We start from the raw sequence: 14,431 nt of genomic DNA, 5'->3' as shown, positions 1-14,431 counted from the left end.
GTAGTTATAAACAAATGAATGTCTGCTATTTAAAGCACATACTTTAATTTATTTTAAATAAATTGATATGATTGAGGGAACAAAAAACACTATAACTATGCAAAACTAAAACTACATACATTAAATTCAACATGAGCATGCATGCCACAATCATGCTGTACATGCATGGGGCATGCTGCATCCTTGCAACCTATCATTAATATGAACCATAAGGATAGTTGCACAAGCATATGCAAGCAAGTCACAGCAATCTTATTTGATTAGGGTATGATTGCAGGATGATCACAGAATGATCTTGGTGAGATTGCTGGATGATCACAGAATGATCTTGGTGAGATTGCTGGATGATTACTTTTTGATTGCAAGATGTTTGTAGGATGATTACATGTAAATGTCTAATAATTACAGTTGAATAAGAGGTTTGAAAGTGTTAAGTTGATATGCATAAACTATTGACCATTTAGTGTTGATGTTGAGGGTGTCATGTGATTTTTTGTTTTGCCTTATGATGACGAAATTTGCAGAATGTGAGACATAAGTGTTACAATCTGGCAGCTGTAACAGCATAAACTTTTTAAAGGGTAAAACCGTATAGCGGGTTATTTTTGCAGGGTGTAAATTTTTGCTTATTTTTGCGGATAGAACTAAATCGCCAAAATAAATTTCCGCCAATTTAAAAGTGCACATGCAAAGGTATTGATACAAGTTTTGAATCCGCCAAAATAATAACAGTCAAAATATTTCGTATACTTTATTTAATAAAAATCGCCAAATTTTACACCCGCGAAAATAACACACTATACGGTATTTCAGAAGCTAAAATTTAGATGCTTCATACATTCTATGCAAATACCTTTTGCTATGAAGTTTGTGTCAGGCATTTGTCCATTGTCCTTGACCTCATTGTCATTGTTCAGTGACTGCAAAAAAATGTCCCATTTCCATTCTCAATTTTATATTTCTTATGCCCTTGCTGCACTCAAGGGTGCATTGGGTGTTCTGAAAGTTCCAAATTTAGATTCTGTTTTCTTAGTTTAGTTTGCCTCAATAAAATTTTATGAAACTTATACATAATTCTCATGACCATAAAGCACAGATCAAGTTCAAATTGGGTGGAGTCACTTTTACTGCTAGCAGGTGATGTCCCTTTATAATGTTATACATTGTATGTAAACAGGAACATCAGCCGCGTCCCATGAACGCATTCTCCAAAAAGATACTTATATATTAGCTTAGGTCAAGCCTCATGCCCAATGTGCACCTGAATTAGTAGAGGCAAAACTGGACATATTTGACACATACACAATATAATTGTTAATTTGTAACATATTCCTTAATATAGTTTCCAGCTCAGATTGTAAACTATAAAAGTTTTTGTTATGCATTTATTTAAAGTTTTTTGGGTCCCATTTTATCAACTAATAGACAAATTAAGTTTTTAATTCCCATAATGTTATTTTGGATGTAATTTGGTTATAAGGTTTAGGAATTTGTGTCTGACAGAAGTTCAGACGTGTTAATACAGGGTAGAATATTTTGCCCCATATATATAAGACTTCAATAGATCATTAAAGGTCATTTACAAAAATTTAGGCAGATGCTAGATTTATTTTCTTTTGATTTGAGACCCAAATAATATCAAGGCAAAAATAAGGTAAATTTGTAGTGAGACTTTCTGGTTTGTGCATCCATTCGTTCGTTCATTCGTTCCTTCGTTTGTTCGTTCGTCCGTTCATTCATTTGTTCATTCATCCGTCTGTCCCGTTTCAGGTTAAAGTTTTTGGTCAAGGTAATTTTTGATGAAGTTGAAGTCCAATCAACCTGAAACTTAGTATTCATGTTTCTTATGATATGATCTTTTAAATTTTAATGCCAAATTAGAGTTCTGACCCCAATTTCACGGTCCATTGAACATAGAAAATGATAGTGTGAGTGGAGCATCCGTGTACTGGGGACACATCCTTGTTTAAAAATCAAATATCTCAAAAAGAGCTCCAATATAATAAACCTATCAATAACTTCAGCTTATTTTGTTTAAAAAATGTTCTTCTCACTAAGAGTATCAATTTTGAATTGTAGAATTTAAAAAATTCACCTAAATACATCCTTTAATAAACTGAAATAGATTGATAGAAGATAATCTGAAATATTGATTTCTATCGGGAAGTATGTTGTATTATTCAATAGAAAAGAATTTTTCCTTTTTGCACTTTAACGATATTTTATAATAATCTTAAACATTGGAATTTGGAATGCATGATGACCAAGATTGTATATTAGGATTTATAATTTTCTAGGTATACGCCTATAACTCTCTTTTCACAAAAAGTAAACAATTTGTCATACAGGTATTGTAGCTTTAGCCCTGTCTACTTTACCTAACTGCTATTTAGTTAGCAACATTTCTTTTATTATTGACATTTAGTTGACAGCCAAGCTAGGATCATTAAAGGAAAAAATTCAGTGATTATCGTAAAATAAATAACATCTTACAAAGTCATCAGAATACCTGAGAATTAATTTGCAAGCTGGTATCAAATCCATATAGACATAAAAATACATATGTATTGTGTCATTTGTATGAATGTTATTGTTTTTCACAGTTTATGTATAAAATATAAATGAATCAGAAATGACTGGATAGATATTAAAAGGCACATGGTGCATTGTGGAATTCAATATATAGGAAATAAATGTGCTATCAGGTAGTTAAAAGTTTGGCCTGTGAATCGGAAAATTATGTAATTCTACGAATTTTGTTCGATGAAATATTTCTTTTGTGAAGGTAAATTAAACAATAAGTTTGATATTTTTTAGCATTAAAAGGGTATTAATTACTGTGGCTTCATTTATTTTCGTGGGTACCATTTTTCGTAGATTATGAAAAACTTGCATGTTTGTGGATATTTAATTTTGTGGTTTTGACAAAGTCTGCATATAAGCCTATAGAAAATTTGTTATTCATTGACCAATTTAATTTTGTGGTTCACCTGTACCTACATGTATGAAAGCAACGAAAATTGGTATCCAAGGAAAAGACAACTTTCGAGTTCGATGCATTTCCGTCAAAAACTCTGGTTTTAGTGAACGTCATTTGTGCGTTTAGGGGCGTCGTCACTTCCATTCCAATGTTGAGCGAGTGGTTGGAAAACTATAATTCTATATGTACAAATTATACGACAAATTGAATTCTCAAAATTGACAATCAGCATTGATGTCATTAGGGAATTGTCATTAAGTACCTACAGAACAACCATTATTTCTTGTTTATCCTGCACAATGACGATCACCAAGACGCTTGATGAACGTAAATAGTGCAGGGATACAGGCGACCCCCTCTATCTGGTAAATGACGTCATAAAGGCGTTTATAATTGACGAGTTTTTTCCGGTGACGGATGAACTCGAAAGTGGTCTATTATATTTGTGCTGGCTTAATTAAGAATGGGATTTACTTATAAGATCATAGGAAAATATTAGTTAACACTAAGTCACAAACATAGAAACAATTATCTTGAGGGCCTTTTATAGCTTGTGGTATCGGGTTTGTTCAATGTTAAAGTTTGTGTAGATGACTTTCTAATTAGTTCACTTTCCTGTATATTGTCATGTCACAATGCTTTTGCTATAATGTCCCAGTAAGAACTGATTGTTAAATGACAATGTTACGACACTAAGATTTGTTCTTCAATCTCTAAAATTGAGAAAGGAAATGGTGAATATGTCAAAGCGACAACCACCCGACCATAGAGCAAACAACAGCCGAAGGCAACCAATGGGTCTTCAATGTAGCGAGAATTCCCGCACCCGTAGGTGTCCTTCAGCTGGCCCCTAAAATATGCATAATAGTACAGTGATAATGGACGTCATACTAAACTCCGAATTATACACAAGAAACTAAAATTTAAAATCATACAAGACTAACAAAGGCCAGAGGCTCCTGACTTGGGACAGGCGCAAAATTGCGGCGGGGTTAAACATGTTTATGAGATCTCAACCCTCCCCCTATACCTCTAGCCAATGTAGAAAAGTAAAACAATAACAATACGCACATTAAAATTCAGTTCAAGAGAAGTCCGAGTCTGATGTCAAAAGATGTAACAAAAGAAAATAAATAAAATGACAATAATACATAAATAACAACAGACTACTAGCAGTTAACTGACATGCCAGCTCCAGACCTCAATTAAACTGATTGAAAGATTATGTCTTCATCATATGAATATCAGGTACAATCCCTCCCGTTAGGGGTTTAGTATCATACTATCATAAAATATATGAGAAGAACATAACCCGTGTCATGCCAACAACTGTTTTTTTAGAAATAAATGTGTTTAGTTCCGATGCAAAGACCCTATCAGTGAATCAATGTTAAAGCCAAAATATGCAATCTTTAATGACCTGACAACAGTATCGTAACTATATCCCCTTTTAATAAGTCTATTTAAAGGTTTTGTTAGTTTCTGAGGAGAATACTGACATTTTTGTGCTTTATAAAGAATATTTCCATAAAATTTTGGATGTGAAATACCTGAACGTATAAGATGTCTGCATGTTGAGTTATATTTACGAATTATTTCCTTATACCGGTGATAAAATTTAGTAAATGTTTTGACCAGTTTGTGATATCGAAAACCCTGGTGTAATAATTTTTCAGTAATACATAAATTTCTCTCGCTAAAATCTAATACATTGTTACATACACGAGCGAATCGTACAAGTTGAGATATATAAACACCATAAGATGGTGACAAGGGAACGTCACCATCTAAAAATGGATAATTAACAATAGGAAATGAAAAATCATCTCTTTTATCATAAATTTTTGTATTAAGCTTCCCGTTTATGATATAGATATCAAGATCGAGGAAAGGGCAGTGGTCATTGTTATCATTAGCTTTATTTAAAGTAAGTTCTACAGGATAAATTTCTTTAGTATACATACTGAAGTCGTCATTATTTAGAGCCAATATATCATCCAAATATCTAAAAGTATTGTTAAATTTTTTTATCAAATGTTGTTTTGATGGGTCTTTGCTAATTTTAGTCATAAATTGTAACTCATAACAATACAAAAACAGGTCCGCAATAAGTGGTGCACAGTTAGTCCCCATTGGAATTCCAATAACTTGACGATATACGGAATCTCCAAAGCGAACAAAAAGTTCTGTTCGCTCTTTGCACATTAAGAATCCTTGCAACAACTCTTTGAGGGCCTGTAGGTGGCCTGTTGTAAGGCAAAATTTCTGTCCTTATCCAATATCTAATATACCCTCATTTTCCAGTGGCCGTCCAAATTTTCCCAACCATCATCCCAAATGGCCTCTATTATGACACGACCTACCTATTGTATTTATTGTGAACTTGTTCTTGTCCTGAATATTTGTGAAATATTTGCCACTGGACGTTAAGCAACCAACAATCAATCAATCAATCTATGTTTTTTGTTTGCATAGGTGGATCCAGGGGGGGGGGGGGGGATTTGGTTGATTATATAGGGAATCACTGAAGCATGACTGGAGCAGGCCCCCCCCTTATGAAAAGTTCTGGATCCGCCACTGGTTTGTCTGTAGTTGAGAGGTGTGTCTTGGCTATCATACCATGTCTTATTATTTTTATAAATACTGTAATTGATACGCCTATATTTGTTTACCCCTGATTGTAAAAACACTAAGAATAATAAATTAACATCCTTCTTGTGTTGATAAGAAATTAGTTTATCAGATATCAGTATTTATATTTTGAACTTTATCTTACATATTTGCATTATAATAAGGGCTTTAAACTTCCTGCATATAATGCAAAATTTAAGAAAAATCATCCCCAAAAAAAGGCCTTACCATAAAAGAGATTGCAGGTCACAAAATGTCTGATAAAAGGATGTGAATGTTTGTATAATATATTTCATATATAATGCATAAGGACTGAAACTCATTAATTTTCTCCCCAAATTATCAGTAAAATGACCATTTTAGGTCAAATATGTTAATTTTGATACAATGATGACATCATAGTGACATTAGCAAGTGACTTTGCTACACTTCATTAGGTTTCAGAGCATTTAAAAAAATAATAACATTCTGGTGAAAGGTTTAAGTTGCTTTTAACTAAATTTTCAATTACCAGGGCTAAACCATGGCTCTTTCAAATCTCCTTGAAAGTTAACATAATAAGACATATGTTGGCTTTCAAAATCATTTCTGACAAAATTGTCATTTAAATATTATCCATCATGGATTTCATATTTTAAATGAATTAAGTATCTGAGGTTAAAAAATCCAATTTAATCCTAAAGGGAGATAACTCAGCTAATTGGAAAAACATCATACAATAATCAGCTGTTCTTAAGAATCTTCATCATCTATAATCAGAGGCGGTTTTAGGGGGGCGGATTTAGGGGGCAGGGGGGCACGGCCCCCCTTTTGAGAAAAAAATTTGGTTGCTTATATAGAGAATCACTGAAGCATGACAAGATCGGGCCCCCTCTTACGCAGCCAGTGGGCCCCACTTATAAAAATTTCTGGATCTGCCACTGAAATATATCTTGATCATCAATATTTCATAAACCTTTTCTTTAGATGTAATCTGTATGTCCATAGGCAGAGAAAAATAGATGTTATGAAATATTAAATGGGGAAAATACATAACTATTGTGTATAACAAGGATTTTATAACATTTTAATATATGGCTTTTTAAACTATATATGTAACAGAAGTATGAAATTAAAAGTAAGGGTTAATTAGTGGGCAAAACTTTGATATGGATAAAACATGAGGATTCAGAAAATTTTTAAAAAATTCCATAACAAGAGGAGCCAAACATCCTTAAGTGGAGGTAAATAAATCAAATTAAATCTTAAGGGGAGATAACTGGGTTAATTGGAAAATCATCATGCAATAATCAGTTGTACTTAAGAATCTTCATTATCTATAATATAACTTATCATCATTCCATTAATCTTTTCTTTAGATTTAAGATGTAATATAAATGTATTTTAATCTGTTTTTACAGTCTCTCATAACTCTTTTTAGAGTGGCTCTTTTATAAATTGTTAATATTATATTGTGTTGTATATCAAATGTTTTAAAGAGGTGAGACTCTAATAAATTATTTGTTTGTTTGTTGTTTGTTTTAATCTGAATGTCCAAAGGTAGAGAAAAATATATGTTAATAAATCAAATTAAATTGTAAGGGGAGATAACTCAGCTAATTAGAAAATCATCATGCAATAATTAGCTGTTCTTAAGAATCTTCAGACCTATCATAGCTTGGGGTATGGGGTTAGTTAAATGTTGATGGTTGTATAGTTGACTTTGGAATTTAAATGAATTAAGTGGAAGTTAATTTATTCTTAAGGGGAGATAACTCAGCTAATTGGAAAATCATTTTGCAATAATCAGCTGTTCTTAAGAATCTTCATCATCTATAATATATCTTGATATCATCATCAATATTCCATTAACCTTTTCTCAAGATTTAATCTGTGTGTCCAAAGGTAGAGAAAAGTAGATGTTACGAAAGATTAAACAGGAAAATACATAATTATTGTATATATACAATGCATATATGATTCAGATGTTACAAGCTCAATGGAAACTTGTTGTTTATTTATGAAACAAATTAATCATCAGGAAACTAAAGAATCAATTGACACATACCACTTAATGTATAGTTTTAGTATACTCACATATGTATTATTAAAACATGGGGCTGAGGTAGAAATACATGGAGTAATACTGAATTAATAGGTAAGGTTTATATTTTAATATTTGTCACATTAAACTATAGTTTTTGGTAGTCAGTGTTTAATCCATGAGTTTATATAAGAAGGGGCCCACAGTCTGCATAAGACTCCTTGGGGCGTCCCTCCAACCATGCTTAATTGGTTCCCTAAATAATCATCTGAATATTTTCACATAAAAGGGGACCAGGTCCCCCTGTCCCCCAAAATCCGCCTCTAAAACTTGCCTTAAAGGTCACTTATGTCAAGTGAATATCTGTTTTGTCATGTCATGTAAATAAAAGATGAAATAATGTCTATCAGTTGAAATTAATTTTAAATCTCAATAAGGTCATCTCTCTTATAAGTTAAGATTCCTCTGGCCTTGAGATTGACCTTTATAAACAGACTTATCGTCATGACAATTTGAATTGGATTTTTTGCGAGCATAATATGCTGAATTTTAGGCTGATGGGGTGATTTGGGATAATCATAGAGTTATGTTATACATGAATAGAAATCTTTGTAATAAACTGAGGCACTGCAAAGTATATTGCTCAAACTAGTCAAAAAACAATTATTTTAGATGTAACAAATTATAGATACAGTTGTCAACTAAATGAGCAGTCTTTATGATTTCTGTTCATCATTTTGTCCATTATTCATGCATCTGGTAACAATGCTTTGTAACATGTGCTTTTCAGTCAGTCAGACTTCTTGTTATCTAATTAATTGCTTTAAATTTCAGGGCCTTTTTGGCCTACCATGGAGTATGGGCTTTACCCATTAATGAAGGCCATATGATGACCTATATTTGTTAACTTCTTCATAATGTGGTACCTCAGAGTTGTCTCAGAAGAAGTTATATCACATCTTCTTTTTTTATATTTGACACACCATCATACTGATTCTTGTTAGTGTTTTGTGGGGTTGTCTCATTTCCTCGTATTTATAAAAAAATAAATATCTGACCACAAAACTTTATAAAAACTGATGAGATAAAGATTGGGCGTATTATGGGAAATAAGTTTGTGTGGGTGACTACCCTTGAACTCTTTCACCTCTATTGATATTTAATCAAATCTTAATAATTCACTAGTGACTTTATTGAGAAGTGATTAAATGACACAACAGTACTTGAGATTTTCACAGCCAATTTTTTTCGTCAATTTCGTCAAGAAATGATATTAATTTCCTGTTATAAATGAAGATGACAAATTATTCAATATCTGTCCCATCATGCATCATCATCTCTTATTCATTATAGTACAATATTGCTTTGTTTTACAACCTATAATGTGTGTGGTTATTTATGGTAATTTGAATATAATATTTTGATGAAGAGGTATAGTATTCCTTTTACTGCTGGGTATCAAATATGGAAGACGTTAAAAATAAATTGATGAATTATTAGTGTTATAAGGTTACAAATTGTATGGATTCTCTTATTTAGAGACAAATGCAATTGGCCGTTTCAGAATCTAAAGCATCATGGGTAATTTCATTGTTCGTACCCCAAAATGAAAATAACGTCACGTCATTGGTTAAATTTCCATTGTTTAGGACGTTTTAAACCAATCAAAACGCTTTGGTGTACGCTTTTGAAAATATTACCCAGGATGCATTAGATTCTGAAACGGCGAATTGGTCTGTCTGTTGATTGATTACATTTATAGTAGTGTTGTCAAATCGTACACTTTCCCCTAACTGGTTACTCGGATAATCAGTCGACCGATTTTAAAACCGGTTAACCGGTATAGTTTAAATTAGGGTTTGAAAGCCTTAATTATCATTAGTACCCTACACATAGATTTAAGATGTGGTATGAGTGTCAATTTGACAACCTTTCATCCAAGTCATAAATTTACGCTTTTAGAATTGAATATTGTCCTTTGGCATTATAAGGCTTGTCTTTGAGGATTCCTGGCGAAGTTTGACTTTTAATAATCAAAAACACCGTATCAACTATTATAGCGTCTGTACCAACTTCAGATTGAAAAATTAAAAAAAAAAAATTCTTGATCTCGAAGAATTGAATATGTCTGAAACCGATTATTCTTTCCTTTTCTCTTGTTCTCTCTGAAAATAATGTGGAGTGTTTCAATTTGAAATGTTTAATTATAAAAAAGAAGATGTGGTATGAATGCCAATGAGACAATTCTCCACAAGAGACCAAAATGACACAGAAATTAACAAATATAGGTCATCGTACGACCTTTGTCTTTACTTTGTTTGCTTGTTTCTTTAAGCATGTTACTCGTACTTTCACGTATACATTGAGTACATTCACATTGGTTTGTTTTTCACAATATTTTAGTTAGCATTTCATTTAAAGTAAGACTAAGCCTTGCACGACGGAGGTTGCACATTTAGATGTAGGTCTACTCAAAATTAGATCAAAAACGAACTAATGAAGTAAATCGTAAAATTTAATCGCATTACTGATTTAAAGTAACTGTTAAAAAAACATGTATACTAATTATGTTTCTTTAAGATCCTGCCCCGAGCTGAGAGACAAGTTCTAATTAATTTTATGTTTTTTAGGATTAACAATAGCAATCAATATACTGGACAATTGATCTGTCTAATAAATTACCACGACGAAAAATTCATTTGTAAATAAAACTTTTTGATGATTTCAAAACAAATTTATATCAAGTCTACCAATATTGAAAAAAATCCGGTTAACCAGTTATCGATTTTGGTATTCGGTATTCGGTCGTTCGACAACCGGTTAACCGTTGACAACACTAATTTATAGTAAGAATTCAGCTATAATTCTAAGGAAATTTTATCCCTATGTACAAAGATAATAATGAAAGCAGTCTGCCATGTGTATGAGTGTGAAGACAATAACCAAAATTATATAAAACTTAAGCTGAACAGTCTAATGTGCCATTCTCGATTTTTTTTGGTCAGAAATCTATTCAAAATTGGATGCCTGAGAGGCAAATTTACTATCTTTTGCTAATTTTAAGTTAGGTTTTTAAGATTTAAAGACAACGAGATTCGATATCCAGCATTAAAAGGAATTCAATAGCTCTTCATAAAAATATTATATTCAAATTACCATGTTATCTAAAACTGATGCTAAAACTGCTTAACTGGAGGATAGTAATTTGAAGATGTTTTTGATATCATTATAGAAATCCACCAGATAATGGTAATGGGTATTTCACTGTTATGCTAGCTTGATGAAAGCTATTTTATGACACTCTTCAGATCTCATTTTCTCTCCTAAATAGGTTCCTTTATATGAAACTAACACTTTATGAATTTTGTGTGTTTGAAGTTGATTTTTCTTCATAGAACATTCAAATCTTTTATAGTGTTACTAAAAAGAAAGGTTACAAAATGAATTGTCACAAGACAAAAATTATACTGAATGTGATAAACTTTTCCCAAAGTAGTCAAATTAAGCACATTGTACCATTAGTTCTTTCTTTCTGGCAAATATTGTTGCTATCTACAAGCTTAGTTTACACATGGATTATTATCATACGTTTTAGAAGAGGGGCAAAAGATACCAAAGGAACATTCAAATTCATAAATTAGAAATAAACTGACAAACACAACATAGAAATCTATTATAGACTTAGCAATTAGATTGTAATTACGACATAAGGAACACTCACTGTATCCGCTATCATCTGTGATACGGATATTCCATAACAGTCAAAGTGGTGCTGAAATAAAGCTTTTTAACTGAATTTTTCTGACAAAAATGTCGGTTATTGAATTTGGGATGTCGGGCGGTCGGTTGGGCGGACGGCAACCAAATGTTGTCTGTGCATTAACTACTGAACCGTTCAACCAAAGCTTTTAAAATTTTGATATGTTGTTACCGAAAACAAAATGGAGGTCAAGTTCAATAATGACCATTTTGACTTTTACGGTTCTGGAGTTATGGTTCTTGAAAGATTGAAAAATGGCATTTCCAGTCCTGTCCCTGCATTAAATCATGAGCTGTTCAACCAAAACTTTTATAATTTTGATATGTTGTTACAAACAACAAAAGGGAGGTCAAGTTTAATAATGACGATTTTGACTTTTACGGTTCTGGAGTTATGGTTCTTGAAAGATTGAAAAATTGTGTTACCAGTCATGTTGTTGCATTTACTCATAAACCATTCACCCAAAGCTTTTCAAATTTTAATATGTTGTTACTGATGACAAAATGGAGGTCAATTTTGATATTGATGATTTTCACTTTAATTGTGCATCAGTTATGGTTCTTGTAATATTGAAAAATGCCAGGACATGGATAAATATTAACAAAATTCGGTTTGCTGTTGCTCTGACAGCCTCTTGTTTTTGTTAATTTTATGAAATTGCATTTTCGTAACAATAAAATCTCAGAATTTACATCTAAGGAAACCACGTCAAGTCTATACTATTAATTACTTCAACAATAAAGAAAGAATGATAAAACAGTTTATTGTCAGGATACTGAGATATTTATAGACAAATCAGGAAGGATTATCCAATGCATCCTTTACCAAAAGGTTTTAGCTTTATCGGTATTAGCACTGAATCTTTTTATGTGGCTTGTGAAGGCTCATTATTGACAGTATGGGTATGGATAAATTATAGATTTCGTACTATATTATAGAAGTCTATCCAGGGATTGTTATATTATAAAGTGTGCATGGTTATGGATAAATTGTAGATTTCATACTATATTATAGAAGTCTATCCAGGGATTGTTATATTATAAAGTGTGCATGGTTATGGATAAATTATAGATTTCGTACTATATTATAGAAGTCTATCCAGGGATTGTTATATATATAAAGTGTGCATGGTTATGGATAAATTATAGATTTCGTACTATATTATAGAAGTCTATCCAGGGATTGTTATATTATAAAGTGTGGTTATGGATAAATTGTAGATTTCATACTATATTATAGAAGTCTGTCCAGGGATTGTATATATATAAAGTGTGGTTATGGATAAATTATAGATTCCACACTATAGAAGTCTAGCTGTCCCAGGATTGTATCATATTTCATTTGTACAGAAGATTAGTGAGTTATTTAGACAACATAACCATTATCTAAATGGATTTTATGGTATTAACTAAAAACAGTTAGATGTCTGATATTGAATATAAGAAAACCATTAGATATTGTATATTCAGAAGTTATTGAAAGGTTTTTATTATTGACAATATTGTGGCTGGAAAGGTTTTTTCGTAATGTTAAAAACTGGCTTTTCAAATTATGACAGCATTTCCTGCCATACTAAATTAATCTCTCATTTGTGACAGTTGATCAACAATCACGATAATAAACTCATGCAAAACTTTCTGAATTTGCCAAAGTCATAAAAATAAGTTTTATAAGATCCAATATTATTGAGGATCAGAAGGACAATTTTTGCCAATGAGACAGCTATCCCTCATTAGTCACAGTACTTTTGACAATGAGCAAAACCTTGATAGTAAAGTTAGCATAATGAAGAATAAGACTAAAACAAAATGTGAACCTTTAAACAAGAAAATCAGAAGTCTAATTGATTTTAAAATAATTAATTACATGGATTTCACCAAATTTTGTTTTAAATTTTTTTTCTAGTACTATAGTAATTAAATCACCCAATGAAATTTCAGTCTTCAAATTTTTGAAGGTGTGCATTTATCAGATAAAACTACTTTACTAGAGTATCCCAAAAGGTCTTTAAAACAGAAAGTAGAACAGACAGTTCTATAATTAAATCAGATTGTAACCTTTTCAAAATATAGACATGATGCAATCAATGTTAATAATGTAATTTGATATTTTGAGTGGTTTTGTCAGTACATTATTGCTAATTAAGAAAAGTAAAATTCTCAAAGTGTTTGATAAAACTTGTTGAATTGTTTTATTACCAAGGTCTTCTGGCTATTTTTCCTTGTGAATTGGTAAAAAAATATTTCACTTGAGTTTTCCTTCAGCAGTAATGAGAAAGAGAAAACAGGCCTTGGGTCATAAAAGTAACAACTATGATTATAGTCCTCAGATTCAGAATTCAACCAATCAAAATAATGGAATTGCTGTTTGGAGCACAAAGTCTGTACTCTCAATGTACTGAGAAAGTTTTATGACCAAGAGCCCTGGTTTCTTCTGCAATTTACATCTATGATTATTATGGATCATACTCTTTTCTACTTTGTATAATTTCGGTAAATTACTTTAGCGGAAGATTGCAAACTAATTATTTTTAGATTATAACAAAATATGATCTAGATAAAAATGATTATATTTGTATGAAACCATTTGTCCTCAAGGAATGAAAGCAACATTAGTTGTTCTACATTACGTGATACAATATTTTCTGGTCGACATTACATGATATTGTATCTTCTTGTATGGTTCATCCTGAGGAGAGATTGTCAAAGTAATCAATGTTCAGCTGATTGTATTTATTAATTGGAAATAATATCTCATGTAGTCCTGAAAAAGGGGGAAGGGTAGTTTTAATTATTTCTCATGTAGTCTTGAAAAGGGGTTTGGTATTAATTTTTTTTTTGAATGAAGAATTACATTGTATTAGAGTTCTTTTAAGATAATTTGTTCTCTACAACTCATATAATAGCCACTCAACTTCAAAGGAGTTATGGCCCTTGGAAATTTGAAGTAGATCGGAAATAGCCTTCAATTTTGCAGCTGTCAGTTCCATTCTAGTCTAGATACAACATAAACAGCTGTCGAAAAAAAAAAATGTATT

At 31.6% G+C, this 14,431-nt stretch overlaps 1 protein-coding gene across 7 annotated transcripts in view; it reads left to right on the top strand.

Annotated features, from left to right (window-relative positions):
• The window catches only part of LOC139496087 (protein prune homolog 2-like), a 101,022-nt gene that overhangs the window by 29,579 nt on the left and 57,012 nt on the right, over positions 1-14,431 (top strand). Inside the window, exon 1 of one of the 7 annotated variants that reach the window (XM_071284543.1) lies at positions 2,559-2,785. The exons of 5 other annotated variants lie outside the window; for them this stretch is intronic. The gene's annotated coding sequence lies outside the window, so the exon portion shown is untranslated. Of the gene's footprint in view, positions 1-2,558; positions 2,786-7,679; positions 7,749-14,431 lie in introns of those variants that run through there. One more of the 7 variants, XM_071284544.1, reaches the window with a different exon arrangement.

The sequence above is a fragment of the Mytilus edulis genome, chromosome 11 (genome assembly GCF_963676685.1).
Source record: "Mytilus edulis chromosome 11, xbMytEdul2.2, whole genome shotgun sequence".
Lineage (NCBI taxonomy): Eukaryota > Metazoa > Mollusca > Bivalvia > Mytilida > Mytilidae > Mytilus > Mytilus edulis.
Note: the sequence above shows the minus strand (reverse complement) of the source record. Positions and strands in the feature narration are given on the sequence as shown.